General features: G+C 45.2%; 1 protein-coding gene and 1 long non-coding RNA gene across 11 annotated transcripts in view; one reads left to right on the top strand and one right to left on the bottom strand.

Annotated features, from left to right (window-relative positions):
• The window catches only part of Phf20 (PHD finger protein 20), a 106,354-nt gene extending 86,960 nt beyond the window's left edge, over window positions 1-19,394 (bottom strand). For 4 of the 10 annotated variants that reach the window (XM_087652324.1, XM_087652329.1, XM_087652334.1 and 1 more), the window contains exons 1-2: window positions 19,238-19,279; window positions 14,847-14,961 (exon numbers count right to left, since the gene is read on the bottom strand). The gene's annotated coding sequence lies outside the window, so the exon portion shown is untranslated. Of the gene's footprint in view, window positions 1-14,835; window positions 14,962-19,237 lie in introns of all 10 variants that reach the window. The other 6 variants (XM_087652328.1, XM_087652333.1, XM_087652330.1 and 3 more) reach the window with 3 other exon arrangements.
• Window positions 5,085-9,935, top strand: LOC147995771 (uncharacterized). Its single transcript, XR_015684739.1, has 3 exons — window positions 5,085-5,408; window positions 7,466-7,691; window positions 8,602-9,935. It is a non-coding gene; the product is annotated as an uncharacterized LOC147995771 (long non-coding RNA).
• Window positions 19,395-26,467: the final 7,073 nt, after the last annotated feature.

Genomic DNA, 26,467 nt, shown 5'->3' with positions numbered 1-26,467 from the left:
AGGTAGGTAGGTAGGTGAGCCAGGCATTCTATCTAGAACACAGCTGCAAAATACCAGTTCTCAAAAGGCTGAGGCAGAAAAAGAACACAAAGAATATGGACTAGCCTGGCCTATATCGTAAGTCTACTTTAGTTGAACTTACTTTAATCTCAGTACTCCAGAGGCAGAGATAGAGGCACGGTGATATCTATATATTTCAAGCTAGCCAGAGCTATACAGAGACCAATTTATTCTGTCTCAAGGAGAATAGATATAAGATAGATACATAAGAATAGAGATATATAAGAGTTCAAGGCTATCCTCGGCGACAATTCAGCTCTCGGCCAGACATGGCTAAGTAACTCTACAATGCTGGGGACGTGGCTGGGTGAGGAAAAGCCTGCCCAGCATGAACAAGGTCATGTTCAATTCCCAGCACTGCAAAAGAAAGAGTAGGAAACCAAGCCCAGTGTGGTGACACATGCCTGCAATTGCAGACCATGGAAGGCAGAGGCAGGAGGACCGGATCACTCAAGTTCAGTGCCAACCAAGACTACATTGTGAGATCCTGTCTCAGGGAATGATAGCACAGGCCTGAAGGGGGGAAACTGATGAGTGAGGATCATCGCATTCTCTCTCTCAGGGGCTCCTGAAAACACCTTCCTTGGGTGAACTGCCAAGGGCCAGGCATTGTGCTAAACACCTGTAAACCAGCACTGCGGAGACAGCAAGGGATCACTGTGAGCGCCAGGCCCACACGGTCTACACATATCAAGTTCCAGAGCAGCCAGGGTTACTGAGCAAGGTCTATCTCAGAGAATATTAAATTAAACTGTAACCTTAAAACTCTCACATGAGAGGGTTGGATGGCTCAGACTAAAGGCAGTTACTGTCAAGCCTGAGAATGAGTTCCCACCCATGCGGTGAGAGGAGAGAGCACATTCCAAAAGTCGTCATCTGACAGTCACATTTGTGCTATGGCACATACCTACAGAAACACATAAAATACAAAAGTAAATAAATGTGTACCAGGTGGTGGTACCTGCCTTGGAGACCAGCGGCTGGGAGGCAGACACAGGTGGCCAGGCCAGCCTAGTCTACAGAACAAGTTTCTGGACAGCCAGGACTACACAGAGAAGCCCTGTCTTGAAAAGAGCAACAAAAATTTAACAAAAACTAAAAAACTTTAAATACTCGTACTTCCAACACTAATAACAATATTCACAATCAATTCATTATAGGACTTTTTTAAAGTACCGTAGCACATGCCCTAATTGCAACACTTGAGAGGCAGAAGACTTCTGTATGTGCAAGGCCAGCCTGGCCTACACAGAAAGTTCCAGGGAAGCCTGGACTACACAGTGAGACTCTGTAAAACATTATTTTGAGGGGGGAGCTGAGGACCAAACCCAGAGCCTCTCTACCACTGAGTTAAATCCCCAATCCCATAAACATTAGAGTATATATTTTTTACTTTTAATTTAGTTTTTAAATAAAAATAATTATGATTTATCTGTTTGGGGCCTGGTAATTTTCTTTCAAAAATCTTTAGTTTACAAAGATGAACAGAGTGCAGACAGGAGTCCAGCATAACTGTCCTATGAGAGGCTCCACCCAACAGCTGACTGAAACAGATGCAGAGACCCTAAGCCAAATGTTGAACAGAGGACAGGGACCCTTATGGAAGAGTTAGGGGAAGGATTGAAGGCCCTGAAGGGGATGGAAATCCCACAGGAAGACCAACAGAGCCAACTAACCTGAGCTATCAACCAAAGAGCATACACCGAATGGACTGAGACCCTCCCCACCACTCTGGCACATAAGTAGCAGACGTGCAGCTCAATCTCCAAGTGGGTCCCCAAACAACAGGAGCAAAGGCTCTCCCATATGGCATCCATTCCTCAACAGGGCTGCCTTGTCTGGCCTCAGGAGAGGATGTGCCCTGTGTAGACTTGATGTGCCAGGCAGGATAACCAGAGAGGCCTTACTCTCTCAAAGAGAAGAGAAAGGGGGGTGGAAATCTATGAGGGAAGACCAGGAAGGAGGCAGCATTTAGGAGATGTAAATAAAAAACAAAAAACAAAAAAACAAAAAAAAAAAACCAAAAACAAAAAAACAAAAACCTACATACTTAAAAAATGCAAAAATGAAGATGTGGATGTTGTATATGGACAAAGGAAATTTCCCAAGAAAAAACTACCTGATGCAATCCGTAGGATCCTACCACCAAGACTTTGGAGAACTTCAAAATACTCCTTTATGGGGTTGGGGATTTAGCTCAGTGGTAGAGCGCTTGCCTAGGAAGCGCAAGGCCCTGGGTTCGATCCCCAGCTCCGAAAAAAAGAACCAAAAAAATAAATAAATAAATAAATAAATAAATAAATAATACTCCTTTATATTCAGACTCTCTAAAGAACCCACTAGTCCTAGAGAGACAGGGAGCCTGATTTATTTACTTAGACCCAGTGCCTCAGTGCCCTAGCCAACAGCAAGGAGTTTAACACATACTGTGGCACATGAGCCAAAGGAGAAAGTAACTACGCCTATGCCCATAGCTTCCTTCATTAACAAAAAGACTGCCCTGCACATGAACAAGGATTAAAGTCAATAAGGCATGCCAAAGACGGACAAACCGCAAGCACTCGCAGATCGCAGAGAGTGGCAGGGGAGAAACAAAGGCAAAGGTCCAATTAAGTGTGTGATTCATGCCCACCCAAGTGCCCTGAGCTACATAAAAGAAATGCATATCAAAACAACAAACTTGGGCTGGAGAGATGGTTCAGTGGTTAGGAGCACCAACTGCTCTTCCAGAGTTCCTGAGTTCAATTCCCTTCTACAACACGGTGGCTCACAACCATCTGTAATGAGATCCGATGCCCTCTTCTGGTGTGTCTGAGGACAGCTACAGTGTACTCACATACAAAATAAATAAATAAATAAATAAATAAATAAATAAATAAATAAATAAAACTTATACTTTCAGGAATGAATGAATGAATGAATAAATAAATAAATAAATAAATACATACATACATACATACAACAAACTTATACTTTCAGGAACCCGGGCTCACTCTGTAGCCCAAACTGGTCTCACAGCAACCTGCTCAGTCTCTGAGTGCTGAGATTACAGGCAAAGACAAAACTATACACAGTTTATTTGGTTGGTTGGTTGGTTGGTTGGTTTTGTTTGTTCAAGAGTTTTTTCTGGGTAGCTTTGTCTTTCTCAACCTCAAGAATTTATTTGTGGAGGAAAGATAGCTGGGTAGTAAGCCTGCCGCCAGTAGGCCTGAAGACGAGTTCAGTCTCCAAAGCTCACACAGTAGAACACACTCCACGAGCTTTCCACTGACCTCCACAGAGACAGTAAGTTTTTAAAGAATGTCACACTTACACTATGCTACTGAACTTTCAAAACCAGGTACTTTAATTAAGACTAAGTTTTTTGTTCCCATGATACTGAAATGAGATATAATAGACAAAAAAGCTGAATCACTTATGAGCTAACAGCTTAGACAAGGTTATACACGGCAGAGCTGGAGAGGTGGCTCAGCAGCACTGCTCTTACAGAGGACCTGAGTTCAGTTCCCAGCACCTACACTGGGCAGTACAGAGCAGCCTGTAACTCTAGCTCCAGGCAATCTGATGCCTTCTTCTAGCCTCTGTGGGTATCCACACATATGGCACACATATATCCATAAATAAAAATCAACATGAATCTAAAAACAATTATCCAAGTACACGAAATCTGTATTATGAAAACTAACAGGATCACCTCAGAAGCAGACACACCTGTGGCTCACAGTCACACCTTCACACGGAGGCAACAGGCAAGTGAAGGCTGATGGAGCCCCTGGAGCCTTGCAAAGGCTGTGCCAGCATTTATATCACACCATTTACAACCTGGAGAAAGGACCAGAGCCAACGCAAGTCCTGCTGAGGAGAAAGTGGATCACAGCCCAGGCTCAGCTCAGGTTCTAGCCTGGCCATCTTCTAAACCTCAAGATGGACAGGAGGGAGGGGTGAGCTGTGAGGCTGCTTAGGAGCTTGGAACCTTGTCGTTTCTATCTGAAGACTACAGCTCATACTGCAAAGAAACCGTCTGTGACAAAAAACCTGGAGCCTTTACATTCGAGTCTAGAGAAACCTAGAAATAATGCTCACATTTAGGAACAGCAGAACATTTTTTTATTTAACAAGTTTTATTATATTTTTATTTATTTTGTATGTCCGTGTGTAGCCCGTGTACCATTGTATCCATGTGGAGTACAGAAGGCTAGTAGTGGGAGTTTTCTACATACAGGGAAGTTTCTTTTCAAAGATAAGGAACAAAGGATAATTAGGAGACATTCTGTGACACTCATCACAGATAGACAGGGTCTTACTATTCAGCCCTGGCTGGCCTGGCATTCACTTTGCAAACTGCTTACCTCTGCCTCCCAAATGCGAGGATTAAAGTTGGCACAATTCCTGTCCAAATCCCACATTTGTTTATGAGCTACCCCTTCAGTCTTTTCTTCCTGTTATCATAGGAATAATGTTCTCTATCTTGGGAGCTGTGAGGATCAGGCCAGGAAAGCCTAAAGTCCTATTAGAAAGAATATCTAGCCCAGGACTGGGGACATGGCTCAGACATGCATGCTTTAGCATGCAGGGGCCATGGATGCTATTCTCAGAACCTTAAAAAAAAATAACAAACACCAGTCTCCAGGAAGCAAGCCTGAGAGGCAGAGCGAGGTTTGAAACCATCCTCCGCTATGTAGCAGGTCTGTGCTGTTTGTAGATCCCATTTCAAGCAGGGCCCTTCTCCAGCTCACACTAAAAGTCCAATCAATCTATTAAAATTGACAGGATAGAGAACAGACAGCAGAAGAGACAAAGACAGGACAGAGGGAGATTGGTTTGGTTTTGTGGGGTTTTTATTGGGTGCTTTTTTTAGATTTGTTCTATTTGTATGGTGTTTTGCCTACATGTAAAGGTAAGTCAGCGAACGATGTGTATGCCTGGTTCCTACAGAAACCACGAGAGTACCTGCAGAAACCAGACGGCGTTGGGTCACCTGACCTGGAATTTCCGACAGTTGTGAGCTGCACTGAGAGGAACCTAGACCTCTCTGCAAGAGCAGCCAGTGCTCAACCACTCAGCCATCTCTCCAGCCCCAAGAGGATTATGGGGCTTTCACAGAAGTTTTTTTTTTTTTTTTTTTACATATGTGAGTATTTTGCTTGTATGTATGTGTGTACCATTTGTGTGCAGTGCCCACAGAGGCATCAGATACCCTGGATCTAGATTTAAAGAGGATTATGAGCTTCGGACATGGGTGCTGGAAACTGACCCCAAGCCGTCTGCAAGAGTGGTAAAGATTTAAAGAGGATTATGAGCTTCGGACATGGGTGCTGGAAACTGACCCCAAGCCGTCTGCAAGAGTGGTAAGTGCTCTTAACCTCTAGGCCATCTCCCCAGCCCTGAACAACAAAAATCCTTAAAATGCTTTCTAGGGTGCTTTCTACGGTGCTTTGGGATAGCTTTGTTAAGTGTAGGAGCTTGATGGCTATTGCAAGCCTGGTTCTATTCCTGGAATCTGTGTAAAGATGGGAGGAAAGAACTGGTGCTACGGAAGTTACCCTCTAATCTCCACTCTCTGCACAGCACAGACAGGCCACCCCCAACTCACCTCATGCATCCCAAGAACACAATAATAAGTGTATATCCTCACACACAGAGGGTCACCCCAAGATTGAGGAAACCTGAGCTACACAGTGAAACACTGCTTTTTTGGAGGGGTTGGAAAGGCTCTGTATCGCCCTGGCTCTCCTGGAACTCCCTTTATAGCAGTGTGCCTGGAACTCACAAAGATCCCCCTGCCTCTGCCTCCTGAATGCTGGGATTAAAGGCCTGAGTCACTATTTCTGACTGAAACACTGTTTACAAATTAGCAAAAAAAAAAAAAAAAAATGCTTTCTTTGAGAACCCAAGTTTTTCCTCCCACGATTAAACGGATTGAGTTTCCTCATTCCATATTACTGAGGATGAGGTGGCTGAAACAGAGGGAGAGCCTGGTGCCCAGGTTTTCTCTGTGACCTCTGGCCTATTACTCAGCTTTCCTGAAGGGACAGCTTCCCCTCAGGCCGTCCACCCCTCCCCCATCACAGTGTAAGGCCACAGTCAAGCTGGGCCATGATCAACACCTTTCTTTCAGCTGTCTTTACTTTCTTGTGTTTTTCTTTCTTTTTGGGGGACAAGATCTTATTCTGTAGCCAAACCCCTGCCTCTGCCTTTCAAGCAGCCAAGAAAACACATCCACACCATTTCATTTCAGCTACCATTCTGCAGGCCCTACTTCAAGGTTTCTCAATGCCAAGGTGATCCAATTAAGGCTCTCAGGAGTTCTGGCTATTTTTTAAGTTTATTTTTCTCAAGAGTTTGTGTGTGTGTGCATGTGCATGTGTAGCCCTGGCTGTCCTAGAACTAGCTCTGTAGACCAGGATGGCCTCAAAGTCAAACTCACACTCACAGATGTCCCTATCTCTGCCTTCCGAGTGGCTATGCCACCACCACCCAAATAATTTTTTAAATTTTGAGATGGGATCTCACATAGCAGAGGATGACTTTGAACTGGACCTTCCTTCTGTCTCTACCTCCAGAAGGTGATTACACATATGTATCACCAACCACAAATTTAGAGAAGCCCTCTACCAACATCTTTCTCAACCATTAAACTGTCAAAGGAACCCTAATCCTCCAGACACACCCCCACCTGACCCAAATCAGTACTGGCTCAGTAGCCAACATCTCTAACATCTAAGGGCCTGTTTTTGTTTGGGTAAATAAATAAGACAAACAAACAAAAATAATAAAAAAATAAGGGGAAGAAAGAAAGGCAGCCAATGTAGGCAGGAACAGAATCTGGAGACTCCTCTGGGCTACATGACACTAGGACTACAGATTACAGAGTAGGTCGTCTGACTCCAGCTAACAACCACACGGCTGGCTGGGTAGTGTTGGCTCAGGCCTTTAATCCTAGCACTCAGGAGGAGGCAGAGAGGCAAACAGATCTCTGTGAGTTAGAGATCATCACTGTCTACAGAGTGAGTTCCAGGACAGCCAGGCCTATACAGAGTCCTATCTCAAAAAACAAAAACACTACACTGCCAAGCCAAACATTGATTCTAAAGATGGGAACTGGAAAGGAGAGAAGCAGGGAGGTCTATCTAAACAGTTATGAGCCAAGACTCTGGTAGGATTACCTAAATTAGGATCACATAACGTCTGACAAGTCATTTCCTCCCTGAGCCTCAGGCTCCTCCTCCCTTAAGTAACAGCATGAGGTGCACACCTTCACACAGGTGTTTCAAAGAGCCTGACTCCTAGTAAGCTGCCAAGGCTGTTTGATCTTACAGCCCTCAGCCCTACCAATCCAGACTTGTAGTTTCAACCTCCAGAACCTTTTCTTTCTTTTTTTTTTTTTTCTTTTCTTTTTTTTTAGGAGCTGGGGACCGAACCCAGGGCCTTGCGCTTGCTCTACCACTGAGCTAAATCCCCAACCCACCTCCAGAACCTTTGCAGAAAAGCTGCCTCCTTCACCTGGGTTAGGCCTGGGCACAGTCATCAGAAAAAAACCTCCCCACAGGGTATCAGTTCTGTATCCTCCCATGACATCTGACCTGCTCAGTGACAGCTCAATACTGGTTTCAGGTGAACTCTCCCAGAAGGTAAGTAACACTGATGGGCACCCCAGCATCTAACACACCTGTTTCTAGGTAACCTCAGCTTCCTCACTAAAAACAAGGTCAGCAGCATCCTATATAGGATAAAAGGACTTCATTGTGCTAAAACCTCGAAAAACTCAAAAACCATACCAACTACTAATACCCCTTGGGGACAACGGATGATGGAAAACCCTAAGGAACCCAGCACCTGAAGACAGGTCATTATTTTGTCTCTGGTGTCTAACAAAATTTTAACTACTTTTCTCAGACCCTAAGGGCTTCAGCCTCCAAGTATCCACTCTGTTCAAATACTCTACAGTCTAGAGGTCTGGAGTGAAGCTTGAGTTATTGTGGTTTTGGTTTGGGGAGGGGGAGGGGGAGGGAGGTGGAGAGGGGTGTCTTTTGTTTTTGTTTTGTTTTTTTCAGACAGGGCTCACTATGTGCCCCTGGCTGGTCTTGAACTCAGAAATCTACCTGCCTCTGACTTCTATACTGGGAGTATAGGCGTGAGGCACCAAACTTGGAGTGGGTTTTATAGACTTCCCACTCCTACCCTGTTTCCTTTTATTGAGACAAAGTTTCACTCTGTAGCCCAGGTTAGTTCCTGAAACCTCCTGAGTCAACCTCCTAACTATCTGGATTGTGGGCACCAGCCACCACAACCTGCTTATCTGTGCTCTTCCTCAAAGTCTTAGGAAAACAATCAAGTCCCCCCCCACCCCCCAAAAAAGCCTTTTTGTTGCTTATAGAATGTTAAAAACACATTATTTAATAGAAAAGTAGTTCTCTTATGCTTTAAATATTAACTTTTATTCCTGACCTACCTTGACTAGTAAGTCCAGGAAATAACTAACATTTGTTCAGTTTTGCCACATACCAAATCCTTGACAAATATTTCATTCCCAACAAACAGGCACCAGTGACCCACAAAGAAAGGAAAAGGCCAAAACCAAGAACCTTACCTCTGGCTCCTAGTTAGGCAGAAAAGCTAAAATCCTGAGAAGCATGGCTTCAAGCAACTACATCTGCCAGCTTTTATAAACAAGGCCTTGTGATACTGGAAACCAGGTCATGCCCATGGCTGGGGTGGTTTATGGCCTGGGGGTACCTAGTGTTTATTGTTCTAAGTGGTCATATATGTGATCAAACAGCTCCTAGACATTTATGTTTCTACCCACAGATCTGTGCTGTTTTCAACCCTGCAGGCAAGCTTCTCTTTGGCAGTGGTTGATTCCAAGACTCAGTACAGATAAAGCCCAGAGTCAATGACAGTGAGTGCCTATCCCTCCATGGGTCATCGTTAGCATCCTCCTCTGCTCTCAAGGGACCATCTTGGAGGAGGATGGAAAGAGTAAGAGCCAGAGGATGGGAGGGCAACCGGGAGCTGCTGTCCAGTGGACAGGCCATGGTCGATGCACACATGAAGCCACAGCAGCTGTGGTCACCTACAGGAGACTTACATAAGATCAAACTAGCCAGAACTCAAGTACAGACAGGGACTCAGGAGTCCTTACCCGCAGCTGAGGGGCTACGGGCAGATGATAGCCCTGAAGAGGGAGAGTCACTTTCAAGGATATGCCCATGCTATCGTGGATGGTGCCATGCCCATGCAGACATGGGTGGCACTAATTCTAATTATGTGTCATTTAAAATCAGAGTTGAAGCCAGAAGGGACTGGAGGTGGGGGTTAGGATAGATATGACCTATGATCAAAACACACCATACACATATATATTGTGGATATTAATGTGTACATACATACAGATTTGAGCAGGGTGTGGTGTAGACAACAACACTGCCAACTACTCTGGAAGCTAAAGCAGCGCCATCACACACGCAAGGCTACATGCCTAGAGTACATACAATAGTATAGCTAAAATTATTACACCTTGGGGGCTAAGATGACTCCATGATTAAGGGCACTGGATCCTTGTCTAGAGGACTGAGGTTCAAATCTAGCGACCCACACGACAAAAGTAAAGGATGCTACCTCGCCCTCTGCACCCCAAGCTGTGTCATGAGTGCCCTCCTACATACATAAATAAAAATGTAATAATTAAAACTTAAAACTAGGGCTGGAGAGATGGCTCAGTGGTTAAGAGCACTGATTGCTCTGCCAGAGGTCCTGAGTTCAAATCCCAGCAACCACATGGTGGCTCACAACCATCTGTAATGAGATCTGATGCCCTCTTCTGGTGAAGACAGCTATGGATGGTGCACTTATATATGATAAATAAATAAATCTTTAAAAAAAAAAAAAAAAAACTTAAAACTAAGGGGTTGGGGATTTAGCTCAGTGGTAGAGCGCTTGCCTAGCAAACGCAAGGCCCTGGGTTCGGTCCCCAGCTCCGAAAAAAAGAAAAAAGAAAAAAAAATAAAAAATAAAAAGGCCTAATGGCAGGGCTTGGCAGTACATGCCTATGATCCAAAGGCTTAGGAGGCAGAGGCAGAGGCAGGAGAATTAGAAGTTCAAGGTCGGGCTGGAGAGATGGCTCAGTGGTTAAGAGCCCCGACTGCTCTTCCAGAGGTCCTGAGTTCAATTCCCAGCAACCACATGGTGGCTCACAACCATCTGTAAAGAGATCCGATGCCCTCTTCTGGTGCCTCTGAGGACAGCTACAGTGTACTTATATATAATAAATGAATATCTTAAAAAAAAAAAGTTCAAGGTCATCCTCAGCTACATAGCAAACCTAAGGCCTGAGCTACTGAGATCCTGTGTCATAAAACCAAAACCCAAACCCTCAAAAGTGGTCTCTGGCATACCTATAATACTACAGATCTATGGGGCTGCTATGCTTTCTTTTTGAAAGTGAAGGGTCAGGCATGCTAGCATGTCTGTAACCCCAGCTCCTGGGAAGGACAGCAGGACTGCAGTTCCCACACTTCCATAACCTAGTATTTCTGTGCACCTACAGAAGCAAGAAGGGTAAGATGACCCACCTGGTTGTAGACACACACACCACTCTTTTTGAGGCAGGGTCACTCTGCAGCCCGAGCTGGCCTGGAACTTGATATACAGAACGGACTGGCCTCAAACTCAGAGATGTTCCTGCCTCCTCCCAAGTGCTAGGATTAAAGGTGTGGTGGGATTAAAGATACAGACCTTCAAGTGGGAAAGAAACCTCAAAAAATCACAGGATCCTACTGGGAAAGAGACAAAAGGAAAACACACTCACCTAAGACCTAGCAGCTGGCCCAATCCCTTGGGTTATGTTCCTTCATCGAACAAAGGCCTCATTTTAAACTCTTTTCCCAAACTGCACCACGGCTTCCTTCCCCAAAGACCACTGACTCAAGCACCACCTCCCTTTCCCATAAGCATCCTATTTACACTCGGTGACTAATACCAGACTTTTAACAATCTTTACAAGAGTTCTGAAAGCTCATTAATTCCATTATTTGGCCAAATAACCATGGTCCAACTGGAGAGACCTAGGCAATGATCCAGCAAAGCCATTAACGTTATTACAAGTAAAGGGTTTGATCTGGGTTGTTACCTCATTGTTAGTGCAACCTATGGGGCAGTCCAGTCCCAGGGAAGTAGTCCAAGGGCAGCTCCTCCCCTTTCTCTAAACTTGTAATGTAATCTATCAAAACTGAGTGTGATCCCAGTACTCTGAAGGCAGAGGCAGGAAGATTCCACAGCAGCCAGAGTTACACAGCAAAACCCATCTCCAACAAATAAAATAAAAACAAAAGAGCTGGAGAGCCAGAGCCAGTGTCGTTCCTGTGCTCTTCCAGAGGACCTGGATTAAAGTCCCAGCACCCTCATGGCAACACAACCTTCTGTAACTGCAGTTCCAGGAGACCCAACACTCTCTTCTGGCCTCCATGGGCACTGCATACACATGGTGCACAGACATACACGCAGGCAAACACACAGCACTGTGGAACAGGCTGACAACTCACAGATACACCTACCTGTCTCCTGAGTGCTGGGACTTAAGTCAGGCGCCGCCACCACTACCCACTTATCCCGAGTCTTTTTTTTTTTTTTTTCAGAGCTGGGGACCGAACCCAGGGCCCAGGGCCTTGCGCTCGCTAGGCAAGCGCTCTACCGCTGAGCTAAATCCCCAACCCCTTATCCCGAGTCTTAAAACAAAGCAAACTGCGTTTTGTGGTTTGAGACAGTCTCCCCTAACCTAGGAAGACTCTGAACACTTGGTTCACCTGTTTTCCACCGTCTAAGTGCTAGATTTCTAAGCACTCCATCTGGCTGCAAACTGCCTTTCACCTTTAAAATGTCATGCGACTTGCCCTGTTAATTAAAAGAAGGGAAAAGGGGCTGGGGATTTAGCTCAGTGGTAGAGCGCTTACCTAGGAAAAAAAAGAACCAAAAAAAAAAAAAAAAAAAAAAAAAGAAGGGAAAAAGTGAGGGAGGAGGTAGGGACCCAGGCATGATAGTACACGCCTGTAATCTCAGCACTCAGGAGGCAGAGACTGGATGATTCGCACATGTCTGAAGCCAACCTGATCTACACAGGGAGATCCTGTTTTCAAAAAGGACGTAAAGCAAAGCAAAGCAAGGGGGAAAGGAGCTAGAAAGATTGCTCCGTGGATAAAATCCTCATTGCACTAGTAGAAAAACCAGAGCACTCACTTGTAACCCAAACCCAGCAAAGACCAACTAATCTAACCAAATTGGAGAGATGGGGTTCAGTGAGAGATATCAAGAAGTAAGATGGAGAGAGCTGAGCAATGGTTCAGCAGTTAACAGCCTGGCTCACTGGCTGCTCTTCCAGAGGACCCAGTTCAATCCTGCCCCCACATAACAAACAGCTCACTGCTGTCTGCAACTCTGGTTCCAGAGGAGCCAACGCCCTCTTCTGGCGTCACAGGGCACTGCATGCATGAAGTACACATACAAAGCAAAATTTTAATTAAGTAAACTTGAAAAATAAAGAATAAACAAGATGGGAAAAGGTAAAAACGTTACATAAATTTGACTTTTAAAGGTGGAACTGGAGCTAAGTGTGGTGTCAGACCCCTTAGTCACAGCACTAAGGAGGTGGAGGAAGTTCATTTTACTGAGTTGCAAGTCAGCTCGGTCTCACACAGCCAAGTTCCAGACCAGCACGAGCTACACAGTGAGACAGGTGGGTTGAGAGGGTGGGGGTTACCGTATAAGATGGATGTATAAGATGTCTGTGAATCTCAGGCTAGTATGGTCTCCATAGTAAACCCTCAAAATGAATAGATATATGACTATAAAGGGGTGAAGGGATTCAGAAAGAATCTTGGGCTTCCAAAAATGCAAACATGTCTCACACACACACACACACACACACACACAAATAGTAATAAATTAAAAGGCTGAGTGTGGGGGCTGGGGATTTAGCTCAGTGGTAGAGCGCTTACCTAGGAAGCGCAAGGCCCTGGGTTCAGTCCCCAGCTCCGAAAAAAAGAACCAAAAAAAAAAAAAAGACAGCTACAGTGTACTTATACAATAAATAAATAAATCTTAAGAAAAAAAGCATTTGGGCTGGAGAGATGGCTCAGCGGTTAAGAGCACTGACTACTCTTCCAGAGGTCCTGAGTTCAATTCCCAGCATCCACATGGTGGCTCAAAACCATCTGTAATAAGATCCAATGCCCTCTTCTGGTGTGTCTGAAGACAGCTACAGTGTTCTTATATATAATAAATAAATCTTTAAAAAAAAAAAAAAGAAAAAAGCATTTACAAAAAAATATGGTTATATACAACATACAGCCTGAAAACAAACAGCGCAGGGATCTTAGTGATGCAGAGGTGGCTAACACTGAATGGAGAAGTGTGACTTCTAACGCAGGTACTTCTGAATGAAGCACAGCCAGGACTGACAGAGCACACACAGCAGAAGAACGTTGATCCTGGGTGTGAAGACAAGCTGGCTACTTGGCTAGGAAGGAGAGTGCGCCAGCAGAAGTGGCTTGGGACAAGAAAACCAGGGGCATTCTGCCCACTGAAGCATGTGAAGGAATCAGACCTGCTACTAGACACTCTGCAAGCAACTGGGTTTCTAAACAAGGTCCCTACAGAGTCCATGAGGGTGGACTTTGAAGTAATCAACTGCTCAGCTGGGGAGAATGAGGTCCTAAGAGCAGGAAGTGATTTGCTGGGACCACTGCCAGATCCAGATCAAATCTATCACTGAAGATAATCTGACATTCCTGTGAGAAGTGGAGGGGCTGGGGGAAGATCAGGGACACAGAACAGCCTAGTCATTCAGGTTGGTCCTGATCAGGGCCTGGAACAGGATCACATTGGAAGAGGGCCAGGAAAGCTAACAGAGAAACAGATACTAACGTACTAATGATTCAAGAGATTCAGAATGGAAAAAAACCACTGAGAGCTGGGCTTTAGTAGCACATGCCTAGAATCCTAGCACTTGGAATGAAGAGGCAGTAGGAACAGGAGTTCAAGGCCAATCTAGGCTACTCATAAAAGAACCTAGCTTAAAAATATAAAAGAGGGGCTGGGGATTTAGCTCAGTGGTAGAGCGCTTACCTAGGAAGCGCAAGGCCCTGGGTTCAGTCCCCAGCTCCGAAAAAAAGAACAAAAAAAATATATATATAAATATATATATATGAAAGAAATATCCCCTAAAATACAAGAGATTACTACAATGGGTGTCGGCAGCTCACCGGGACTGCCTCCTAGAGCATTTAACTGATGAACCAGCAGCAGTTTCTACTCAAGAACAAGCACCTAGCTTCAGCCTGGCCTTCACCGAGTCTATTTAAAGAGCTCTAAAAACTCCAGTGGCTCCATGTACAATATCTTGACTCCTTTCTCACAGTAACAAGAGAAATCAGAAACAAGCTAGCTAAGCAGTACTTACTGGAATGATTTTATGTCAAAATTTAGCCATCAAGGCTTAAGATATAGAAGCTTAGAAGACAAACAGTTCAAACCTCAGCCTACCACCCCCTCCAAAGTTCACATTAAAAGCACATATATTTAAACAGTTAAACCTAGCAATATACAGAAAAACCAGTATATTTTGTAGATGGTTTAAAAGCTAAAGGTTAGCTAGGAACTGTGGCAACTATAGAATCAGAACATGGGGAAGGGGGAAATTGGAGCAAGTCTGGAGAAATGGCTCATGGGTTAAAAGTACTGGCCACTCTTGCAAAGGACCCCAGTTCAATTCCCAGCACCCACAAGCAACTCACGATGAACTGCAACTTCAGTTCCAAGGAATCCAACCCCCTCTTGTGAGCTCTGTGGGCATCGGGCAAGCATGTGACGCAACACAAAATGGAAGTCCTTTGTTCCTCTCTCTTTTAACTAAAAAAGGAAGGGAAAAAGAAATTGATTGGGCTTAGTGGTGCAAATCTGTAATCCCAGCATTTTAGCACTCAAAGGACTGAAGCATAAAACGTGTATGTTCAAGCTACATAGGTAACTGAAGAGAGCCTATATGAAGAAAATGGACTTGTACAGCTTCAAGAGATAGATGTCGGGCTGGCAATGGTGGTCCATGCCTTTAATCCCAGTACTTAAGAGGTAGACATCTGAGTTCAACCTGGATCTATAAGTTCCAGGACAGCCAGAGCTATAAACCCTGTCTCAAGGAAAAAAAAAAAAAGAGGATGTTGAACAAAGGGAAATGGTAAATAACCCCCAGCATTTGGCTAAAGATTGGTTTTCTGTCTTCACTGAGCGCTCTCCAGCTGTCTATGGAAATGTGGTGTGTACCCCTTAATCTTAACATCACCAAAAAACTAGGATGCTATGTACTCAGACCCCATCTTCCACCTACCAAACCAGAGTGAGCATTTTAAGGAGACAGGCCGGTAATTCGAACGCACATTCCAGGATGAGAAGCTAGAGTGTAGGGCCCTTCAAAGGTGTACTTACAGCACTATACAGATGAAGCAGAAACGGCCACAAAAAGAGACAAAGTAGTTATTCACTTCAGCAGACCATATTTTATTAGGCACTACTCAGGCAGACCTCCATGTTTTAAAGAAATGTAGTACTTACTACTAATGAACACGAGATTTATTTCCCTTTGAAATTACACAACTAAGTTCTAGGACTTTAGTGAACAAAAAATGAGAGGCAGCTAAGCTGTTCCAAAAACACAATAATGAACAATTTTATTCAAGTTTTCACACTAAGTTCGGAGCGCTTCCCCACAAGTCCCATTAGTTCCTGCAGGCTCCCGTGGGTACCATTAAATCCCCCAGCATCCCAAGGAAGCAGGTGCCTGGCAAATGTCCAGCTTCTAAATGAGATTCAGAACTTGGTCTTGAGATGCTGTATTCCTGCCCTGTCCTACTGGAATAGCTTCCCAGATCCAAACTCCCTCCCCCCCTCCCCCTCAGGCCTCCTGCAGCTGCACATTCAAGTACTTCCCGAAGGAAGAAATGTCAGAGGAGTCATTATCCCCTAAGCACTTGAAACTCCAGCTGTGGAGAAATGAATCAGGGGCAAGGCCTGAAAAGCACGGAGCTTTTAAAATCTAGAGGGGAGAGAAATGTTAGAGAACCTACCTCAGTAGGCTTCTAAGAAGCAAGATACCCTAGGTGCGGATTTGTTTGTTTGGGGGTTTTTAGATGTTTGGTTTTTGAGGCAGAGTTTGTCTATGTAGCCCTGGCTGACCAGGAACAAGGAAGTCACACAGAGCCCACCTGCCTGTCTCCTGAGTGCTGAGATGGAAACTGTACTCCACCACACCTGGCTGCAACAGTTTTTCAAGCTGAGGACCAAGCCCAGGCCCTCCACACATGCTAGGCCAAGTACTCCACCACTGAGCTACATCTTTGAGCCAAAATGACTTCTTTTCTTGAACTAATGGAAGGTAGTTTATGGTCTAGAAAGCATACATGACTAGAAAAGTCTCTGAAGCCCTCACCCAGAGAACAGGGAGATTAAAGGGAGTCAGCAGTGATGGGCCTTTAATCCCAGCACTCAGAAGGCAGAGGAAGTGGATCTCTGAGTTTGAGGCCAACCTGGTATACGGAGCCAGGACAGCCAGGGTGCCAGGGCTACACAGAGTAACCCTGACTCAAAAAATAAAAATAAAAATGTAAAAAAGGAAAAAGGAAAAGGAAGGGAAGGAGGATGTGTAGGGAGGAACAGAACCTAAGAGCCTTAGAACCAACCAAGCAGATTGAGATGTATTCCTAGCTAGCCTAGAACTCATCGTGGTGGCCAGGCAGTCCTCAAGTTTACCACAGTCCTCCTGCCACAATTGCGGAGATCAGACTCACAAAAACTATGGAAGGCTTCGCCAGAAACTTACAAAGTAAAGCACCAGAGGATTAAAAGTTCCAAGAAGGGGTTGGGGATTTAGCTCAGTGGTAGAGCGCTTACCTAGGAAGCACAAGGCCCTGGGTTCGGTCCCCAGCTTCGAAAAAAAAGAACCAAAAAAAAAAAAAAAAAAAAAAGTTCCAAGAATAATCAAAAATTACTAGGGGATTCCTCCCCATTTTCACTCCAGAATAAGTCAGGAGTCCTAGTCTTGTGGCCCCCTCCAAACAAGAGGATGATGGAGGAGAGTCACTATCATCACTAAATAAACAGAACACTGTCCAACAGGAACCAGAAACTAGGAAAACCTCTGGACAGACTGAACCAAAAGGATTCCTGTTTGCAGAAAAATAAGCTATATATAAAAAAGGCATGTGATGTGAGCCAGGCATGGAAGTTCTTACCTGTGCCCTAGCACTTGGAAGGCAGAGGCAGAAGGGTTCAAAGCCAATCTGAGCTACCTACTAAGTTCCAGGATTACCTGAACTACCCAGTGAGACAATACTCACAACAAAAGCCATGTGAACGAAAGGGAAGAAAGGCTCAGGGTTGGGGTAACAGTAAGAACTTCCCTGAGGGGGAAAAAAAAAAAAGAAGAGGCCACAGAAAGTGTTTTGCAGATATGTACTCAACAGAGGAAGGAAGACCAAAGGGTACACGACAGAGCCTGGGAGGGCACATAAGGAGAATGTGGTTCCAAAGAGGGAAGGAAACAGAAGACTGGAACTATCTTGAATGGCAGAAAAGCTAGGAAGAAAAAGGAAGGAAGGAAGGAAGGAAGGAAGGAAGGAAGGAAGGAAGACAGACAGACAGACAGACAGGAGGGAAGGAAAAAGGAAAGAGCACCAATAATCTCAGCACCCAGGCCACTAGGGCAGGAGGATCATAGGCCACCGGGACTGCATGGTAGGTTCCCAGATAGCTACACAGCACTGGTCCCACAGGAGGAAGGCTGGCTAGCTAGATGGTTCAGCAAGCACGCAGCCAAGAATGACCGAGTTTGATCCCTAAGACCCGCGAAGTGGAAGCAGAGGAATAACTTCCTGCAACTTGGCCTGTGATCACCACATGTGCGTTATGGCACACGACAATAAATAAATACGTTTTTTCAACTAGGAAAAAAAAAAGGATGATGTGGGGAAATGGGTAGGTGGGGGAATGCTCAAGATTGACCATATCTAGGAATGAAAGGATTCAGGAGAAAGGTGTGCCCAGAGCACTTGCAGCACCCCGAGGGTGGTATGTTTCCTGCAAAGAGAGGTGCATCTCAAACCTTAAAGATTCTCTCAGGTAGGAAAACAAGTCCCTCCCCCACCCCCCAGACACAAATTAGGTTGAAGAACACGTGAAAAAGTGAAGCCCCAAGGACAGACTTAAGGACAAGTCAGTGAATCCCCTATAGTGAAACTGAAAACTATGTGCCACAAGCATCAGGATTTGGAGAAGAACTTGAAAGGGATGCGCATTCCAGACTGAAGGACTGACCCCCAAATTCACTAACTTCTGAAAACATACCAGATCTGAGGCCTGGAAAGAACTCCTCCTCAGAGTTATGGAATGTAATAAAGTATTTTATAACTTTGGTTAATGACCTGACTTCTGAAGAACCTATCAACGGACTGAACCCCAAACTGAAAGGGGAGAACTTAATTAGGTTTGAATATGGGAGTGTTCCCTCAGTATGGGGGAGCAAAGAAAAGAGTATGACTTCAGTTCGTTTTTAGGGACGGCTAGAAATTCAGAGAAAAATCCCAAGACTTGAGTTTAAGGAAGGGGAGGACGCCCAGATTTTCCAAACTACAGAGAAAGGGGACACTCCCATATACAGGGTCTTGAGGAAAGGGTGTGCTTCCCAGAGCAGGATAAGAAAGGCACTACACGAAAACCCGTTCCCGCAGCAGAGGCAGCAGCGTAGGCCTCCCCCTATCTCGCGGGCTAAGCAGGGGGTGCAGCCTCCGCACCCCTCCCCACCCCCACAGCCCCGTTCCGCGCCCCGGGCCCGCACCTCGCGGCCCAGCCCCCTCGGACCGCGCTGATTGGCCTGGGAGGCCGTCATTCCCGCGGGTAGCCGCAGTGATTGGGCGGCGCTCGCACGCCCGCCACGCTCTCAGCAGCGGTCCCCGGGCCTCCCTCCGGGGCTGGGTGATCCGGGGGCCAGTCGGAGAACAGGACTGAGCCAGGGTCCCGCAGTGGCCAGGGCGTCCGTCCCCGGTCCCGCCCGCACAGCGCGCGCGCGGCACGGGGCCTGCTCCCGACACGGCCCCAACCAGCTGCTTCGCGTCGCCGCGCCTCGCCACGAGCTCACCTCACGGCCCCGCTCCTGCTGCGCCGCTCCAGACCAACCGACAGAAGGACTGTGCGCGCTGCGCACCACGTGACCCCGGGGACGCGCCCAGCGTATCCCCCGCCCCCCACACACACGCACCATCTCCACCACCGAGTGACGCAGCCGCTCCACAGCCCCGCCCCGGGCCCCGCCCCGCCCGGTCACCAGGGCGACAGCGCGAGCAAGCCACGCCCATCTCCCTGAAGCGGGAACACCAAGTCCGCACTCACCCGTGACCGCTGAGGTCACCAGAAGCAGGGGCCTGGATACTGTCCATCTGCCTTCTTAATTCTCCTTCTAAATGCGTCTGGAAGTCACCCACCTCCCTCTACCCCCTCTGTCACCACTCTCCAGGAAGATCGTAGTCTTTACAGATCATTACTTTCCCTCTTCCAATCCGCTCTTCACACGCAAGGGCTTCTCATATCGACTTCTTCCCTTCTCCAGATGAAGAGCTAAGTCTTCAAGATCGATTGTCACCAGGCTTTCTCATTCTCACACATCCAGTTCACCCTCTGTGCTCTGCCTCTTTCAAGTCCTCATCTGAACCTTCTCACCTGTCTTTGCTCTCTCATCCCTAGAAAAGGATTCCAACGGAGGCTGAGAAGAAAAAGAGCTGTATTTTTGTCTCTAGGGACAAAGGTCCAAGATGCAACCTCAACAAAAGAGAGGTTTTCCCAGTGGGACTTAGTAAGTGCCAACGAGAGGTGATAACATTGCTATTTACTGAGGAGATCATGATTTGATTTGACACTGGAAGCAACCGAACTTTCACTTCTTAAATTATAACTCTAATCACAACATGTCCCTACACTACTTAACTGGTCAATCAATCTATCCATCCGCACCTATGCCTTTGCTCATCTAACCACACTTTCTGACGTTTTTCTTGTTTTTGTTTTTCTTTTTCTTTTGAAACAGTCTCAATATGTATCCTTGTCTAGTCTGGAACTCAGTAAGTAGAACAAGTTAGCCTTGAACTCACAGTGCTGTACATTTCTGCCCCTGTCATACTGAGATTAAAGTTATTGTCCACAAAAAAAAAACATAGCTCTTCAAACAAAGGGATTAAGAGATAATTTGTGCAACCAAAGTGTAAATTTTCATACCCTGGAAAAATACAGATTTAAATTACCCTACTTCATGGAGGTAGTTTCATGGAGTTTTATAGAAACAAAGCAAAGCTATAAACCAAGGCATTTTTAAAAATACACATTAGTAGAGGCCAGGTGTGGTGACTCCTTTAATCCCATACATAGTAAATTCTACGACAGCTAGGGCTATGTAAAGAAACCCTCTCTCAAAAGAATCAAAACAAAAACAAAAATACATTAGTAGAAACATTAAGTAAATAGTTAAAGTGGGGTAATCTCAGCAGGAGGGCTTAGAAGCTGTGTGGTAGCATTCCTAGCCCTTCCATTGTTGGAGAATAGGGCTTTGTTTACTAACTATACAGTTCAAGGTTTCTCTTATATCAGGATCCTAGATCTGACCCACAGATGGGCTCTTTAGAGAACCCAAGAGAAACCAGCTCTGAGACTTGCAACATTCCAAACTCTCCACACTCACTCTTTTCAGCAATCTGACTCCGGAGGCCTAGCTGGTTTTCTTATCAGGAATTCTTCACAGAGGACACCACCCCCGGCCCCTTTCTTTTTTAAACAAGGTCTCCTGAGCACAGCCTGTCCCCTCAGCCTTCCAATTGTTGGACTTGCAACCATGCCCAGCTCTTTTCTGTCAGTTCCTCTTTTCTGAATTGTCTATAATTGGCTGGGTGTGGTGACACAGGCCTTTAAAAAAGTACTCTGGAGGCAGAGGCAGACATTACTTCTATGAGTTGGAGGCCAGCCTGTTCTATAGAGTGAGTTCCAGTCCCGCCAGGGTTACATAGAAAGAGCCTATATCTTATTGCATGTATTTATTTATTTTAATGTTGCGTGTATGTGTGTGCGCACATGCATGCTTAGAAGACTCATGTGTAAGTCAGAATACAAGTTGCATGAATCATTCTCTCCTACTTCTGGATGCCAGGGTCCTTCTGTACTTATTTACTTATTTTGGTTTTTCGGAACAAGGTTTCTCTGTGTAGCTCTGACTGTCTTAGACCTCAGAGATCCACCTGCCTCTGCTCCCAAGAGCTAGGATTAAGAGTGTACACCATGGGGTTGGGGATTTAGCTCAGTGGTAGAGCGCTTGCCTAGGAAGCGCAAGGCCCTGGGTTCGGACCCCAGCTCCGAAAAAAAGAAAAAAAAAAAAAAAAAAAAAAAAGAGTGCGCACCACCAGACTGAAGAGATGGCTCAGTGGTTAAGGGCACTGACTGCTCTTCCAGAGGTCCTGAGTTCAATTCCCAGCAGCCACATGGTGGCTCACAACCATCTGTAATGGGATCTGATGCCCTCTTCTGACATGTCTGAAGACAGCGACAGTGTACTCACATACATGAAATAAATAATAAATAAATCTTAAAAAAAAAAAAGAGTGTGCACCACCGTGAGGCTCAGTTAAAGAAGATACTCCAAGTATTCACTGGTATTTTTGTTTATTTTGCTTATATGTAGTCGGGTGTTTTGCCTTTATAGATGTCTGTGTACTACATACATGCATGGAGCCTACAGAGCCAGAAAAGGACTTGAGTCCTTGGGGAATGGAGTTACACATGTTTGTGAGCTGCCATGTGGGTGCTGGGGGTTGAACCAAGATCCTCTAGAGCAGCAGCCAGTGCTCTTAACCTCCAAGCCATCTCACTAGCCCATCCTCTGTTATTTTCTTTCTTTCTTTTTTTTTTTCTCTTTTCTTTTTTTTCCGGAGCTGGGGACCGAACCCAGGGCCTTGCGCTTCCTAGGCAAGCGCTCTACCACTGAGCTAAATCCCCAACCCCCCTCTGTCATTTTCTATGGTTCTTTTTTGCCTCTAGGTCTTTGAAAGACTATTGCTTTAATGTTTTTATCTGTATATTTGGGTCCCCCTATGTATTTCAGGCACATGCAGCCAGGCTTTCCTAGTTGGTTTTTTTTTTTTTTTTTTAAATAAGACTTTTTTTTCCCTTGGTTCATTTTTCTTTTTTTCTTAAATTGCATTTTTTTTATTTACATTTTAAATGTTATCCCATTTCCTGGTTTCTCCCACCCCTTAGTTCATTTTTCAAAATAGGGGTTTCTCTGTGTAGCCCTGGCTGTCCTGGAACTCACTCTCTGTAGACCAGGCTGGCCTAAAACTCAAAGGTCCACCTGCCTTTGCCTCTCAAACACGGGGATTAAAGGCGTGGGACATCACTACCCAGCACGGATGGCACTTTTTCAAGGGGGAGGGATTATAAGACTGACCTCATGTTACCAGTCTCAGTTTCAAATCCTAGTAAGATTCTCCTTGTCTGCGTTATCTAGAAGTGTTCCACTAGTCTATGGGATTTTAATATCAAATGTGACATAATGGCATAATGGGACATTTAGATGAAATATGGATGGATTTGTAGCTCTTAGCAATACAGAGAGAGAGAGAGAGAGAGAGAGAGAGAGAGAGAGAGAGAGAGACTCTAGCATAATGGATTGATTACCAGTTTACCAGTAAAACGACACTGTGAGGCCAGGCCTAGTGCTCCAGCCTTGTCCTCCTAGATACTCAAAAGGCCAAAGCAACAGGATCACAAATTTCAAGGCCAGCCCAGGCAATTTAATGATACTTTCCCCCAAAATAAAAAGTAATTTGGCCATGGTGGCCTAGGGTTTTAATCCCAGCACTCCACAGGCAGGTAGAGCTCTGAGAGTTTGAGACCAGGCCAGCCACTGCTACATAGTATGACCTTATCTTAAATAAATAAACACATAAATAAATAAACAAGAAGTAAAAACAGGGCTAGCAAGATGGCTCACCAAATAAGGGTGGGCTGGCTGGGTTTGTGTATCAGTGTGACACAAGCTAAAGTCATCAGAGAGGAAGGAGCTTCAGTTGAGGAAAGGCCGCCATGCGATCCAGCTGTAAGGCATTTTCTCAATTAGTAATCAATAGGGGTTGGGGATTTAGCTCAGCGGTAGAGCGCTTGCCTAGCAAGCACAAGACCCTGGGTTTGGTCCCCAGCTCCGAAAGAAAAAGAAAAGAAAAAAAAATTAGTAATCAATAGGGGAGGGTGGCTGGTGCCATCGCTGGACTTGAGGTCCTGGGTTCTATAAGGAAGCAGGCTAAGCAAGCCATGGGGAGCAAGCCAGCAAGCACCACCTCTCTGTGGCTTCTGTATCAGTTCCTGCCTCCAGGTTCCTGCCCTGCCTGAATTCCTGTTCCGACTTCCTCTAATGATGGAATGAGATATGGAAGTATAATCCAAATAAACCCTTTCTGACCCAACTTGTTTTTGGGGCATGGTGTTGCATCACAGCAACAGAAACCCTAAGACAAAGTGTCTTAGGGTGACCTGAGCTCAAACCCCAAAACAAGTAAAGGGAAAGGAGAGGTCTGACTCCACAGGTTCCACCCCGCCTTCCACAGGAGCACCAGGACACATATGCATATAAACACACAAAATAAGGTTTAAAAAAATGTTTGGAAGGCATGGAGGGCCACACCCTACTTCGCCTGTGGAGGTTAGAGAACTTACTGGAAGTCAGGTTTTTCTCTCCAGTCATTAGGGTCCTAGAGACTGAACTTAGGTCTTCAGGCTTGGTGGTGAGTTCCTTTACCTGCTTGGCCACTTTCTCAACCCTTAGAACACTTTAAAAAAATTTTTCAAGGGCTGGAGAGATGGCTCAGCGGTTAAGAGCACTGACTGCTCTTCCAGAGGTCCTGAGTTCAGATGCCCTCTTCTGGTGTATCTAAAGACAGCGACAGGAGTTGGGGATTTAGCTCAGTGGTAGAGCGCTTACCTAGGAAGCGCAAGGCCCTGGGTTCGGTCCCCAGCTCCGAAAAAAAAGAACCCCCCCCCAAAAAAAAGAAAAAGACAGCGACAGTGTACTTATATATAATAAATGAATAAATCTTTTAAAAAAAAAGGCAAAGTAATTCTAGTGGGAATTGTTTATAACCTTTGACAAGAGCAGAGAAGCTACATGGACGAGAAATGGTCCGTGGAGATCTAATTCTAAGAAAAGGAAATCCAAGACCTCTGTGGCTGTAATAAGAACACCCAAACTTTGAAGATAGTGGGTTTTTTCCTATAGTTTGACCTTAGAGTGCAGTTAGATGTTTCTAAGCTGGCAGGTTTCAGGCTGGAGGGATCCTGGGAGAACAGAAAAACCTACCAACCTATTCTCCCAGTCCACGGTGTGGGGGAGGAAGAAGGGGTACTGTTTGGTTTGACTGCTTTAAAGCTTCACTTGTTTTAGGTACATACGTACATGTATGGCTTTTCTGAGCTAAGTCCCTCTGGAAACTTAGCCAATACTCCAAAGCTAAAACTAAAAGAAGGTGAATTGTAGATTAAATTATTTGTGATGGCTTTGAGTGTAAGAAGTACTGAGTCTACGCCCTGAGTTCTGATAGAATCTACAACAGATGCCACACACCTTTAATCCCAGTACTCGGGGGCTGGAGAGGTGGCTCAGTGGTTAAGAGCACCCGACTGCTCTTCCAGAGGTCCTGAGTTCAGTTCCCAGCAACCACATGGTGGCTCACAACCATCTGTAAAGAGATCCTCTTCTGGTGTGTCTGAGGACAGCGACAGTGTACTTATATATAATCAATGAATAAATCTTAAAAAAAAATCCCAGCAGGCAGAGGCAGACAGATTCCTGAGTTCGAAGGCAACCTGGTCTACAGAGTGTCCTGGTCTACAGGACAGCCAAGGCTACATAGAAAAGCCCAACTTGAAGAAAAATAAAGCAAAACAAAGAGAACTTAACAGCAGGAGAAACCTAACCTGAACCTGGGTTTTGTGTGTGTGTGTGTGTCTGTCTGTGTGTGTGGTTTTTTGTTTGTTTAGCTTTATTTATTTTTTTATTGTCAATTCTTTGTTTTGAGACTGGTTTTCCTGGCTGACCTGGAACTCACTATGTACAGCTAGCTGGTCTGGAACTCACAAAGACCTACCTTCCTTCCTCCAGAGTGTTGGAATTAAAGACATGCATGACTGGTTAGAAGTGGGTTTTGTTGTTTCAGATTTTATTTTATTTTGTGTGTTTGAGTAGTTTGCTGTCACGCGTGAATGGGCACCGTGTGAGGGCCTGGTGCCTACATCGGTCAGCAGAAGGTGTCTCTGATCCCTTGGAACTGAGATAGGTTGTAAACGCCATGTGGGTGCTAGAACCCCAACTGGATCCTTTGCAAGAACAAGTACTCTTTTTTTTTTAAAGTATTTATTTGTTTATTTTTTTAAGATTTATTCATAAGTACACTGTCGCTGCCTTCAGACACACCAGAAGAGGGCCTCGGATCCCATTACAGATGGTTGTGAGCCACCATGTGGTTGCTGGGATTAAGAACAAGTACTCTTAACCACTGACCCATCCATCCAGGCCCTGAATGGAGATATTTTGTCTTGCTCTGAGATAAGATCTTTTTTTTATTCATTTATTATATATAAGTACACTGTAGCTGTCTTCAGACACACCAGAAGAGGGCATCAGATCTCATTACAGATGGTTGTGAGCCACCATGTGGTTGCTGGGATTTGAACTCAGGACCTCTGGAAGAGCAGTTGGTGCTCTTAACCGCTGAGCCATCTCTCCAGCCCATCTCTCCAGCCTGATAAGATCTTATTGTATGTAGTCTAGGCAAGGCTTGAACTCCGAATGAGGATGGTCCCTAGCCTCCAGAGATCTGCCTGCCTGTGTCTCCTCAGGGCTGGAATTAAGCATATGCACCACTATGTCCTGTTAATGGAGTTTTTGATAACATTGCAAAGTCACCTGAACAAAGTCTCTCTTCCTAGTGCTTTGCTTTTAGAGATACAGCAAGTAAATCCCTTACAGAATCCTGACCTAATATGGACAGTTTGTCGTGCAGACCCTTGGCTCTGTATATACTGTGGTTTAATTTAGGGTACACTTGAATACTTTTTTTACTTTCAGACAGTATTGTAACAGACCCTATGACCTTAGAGAGGACCCCATACTTTAGCACAACTTATTCCATGATGGCATACCATATGGCCATAAAACTCAGCACATAGACACTACCACCAACCAAAACTAAAACAAATTCCTGATCCATCAAAGTCCATAGTTCTGGAAAAGTCTCTAAATGTTTTTATAATAAAGTTCCTTTGTGTTTATGCATACACA

This window comes from Rattus norvegicus, chromosome 3, assembly GCF_021556685.1.
Source record: "Rattus norvegicus strain SHRSP/BbbUtx chromosome 3, alternate assembly SHRSP_T2T, whole genome shotgun sequence".
NCBI lineage: Eukaryota > Metazoa > Chordata > Mammalia > Rodentia > Muridae > Rattus > Rattus norvegicus.
Note: the sequence above shows the minus strand (reverse complement) of the source record. Positions and strands in the feature narration are given on the sequence as shown.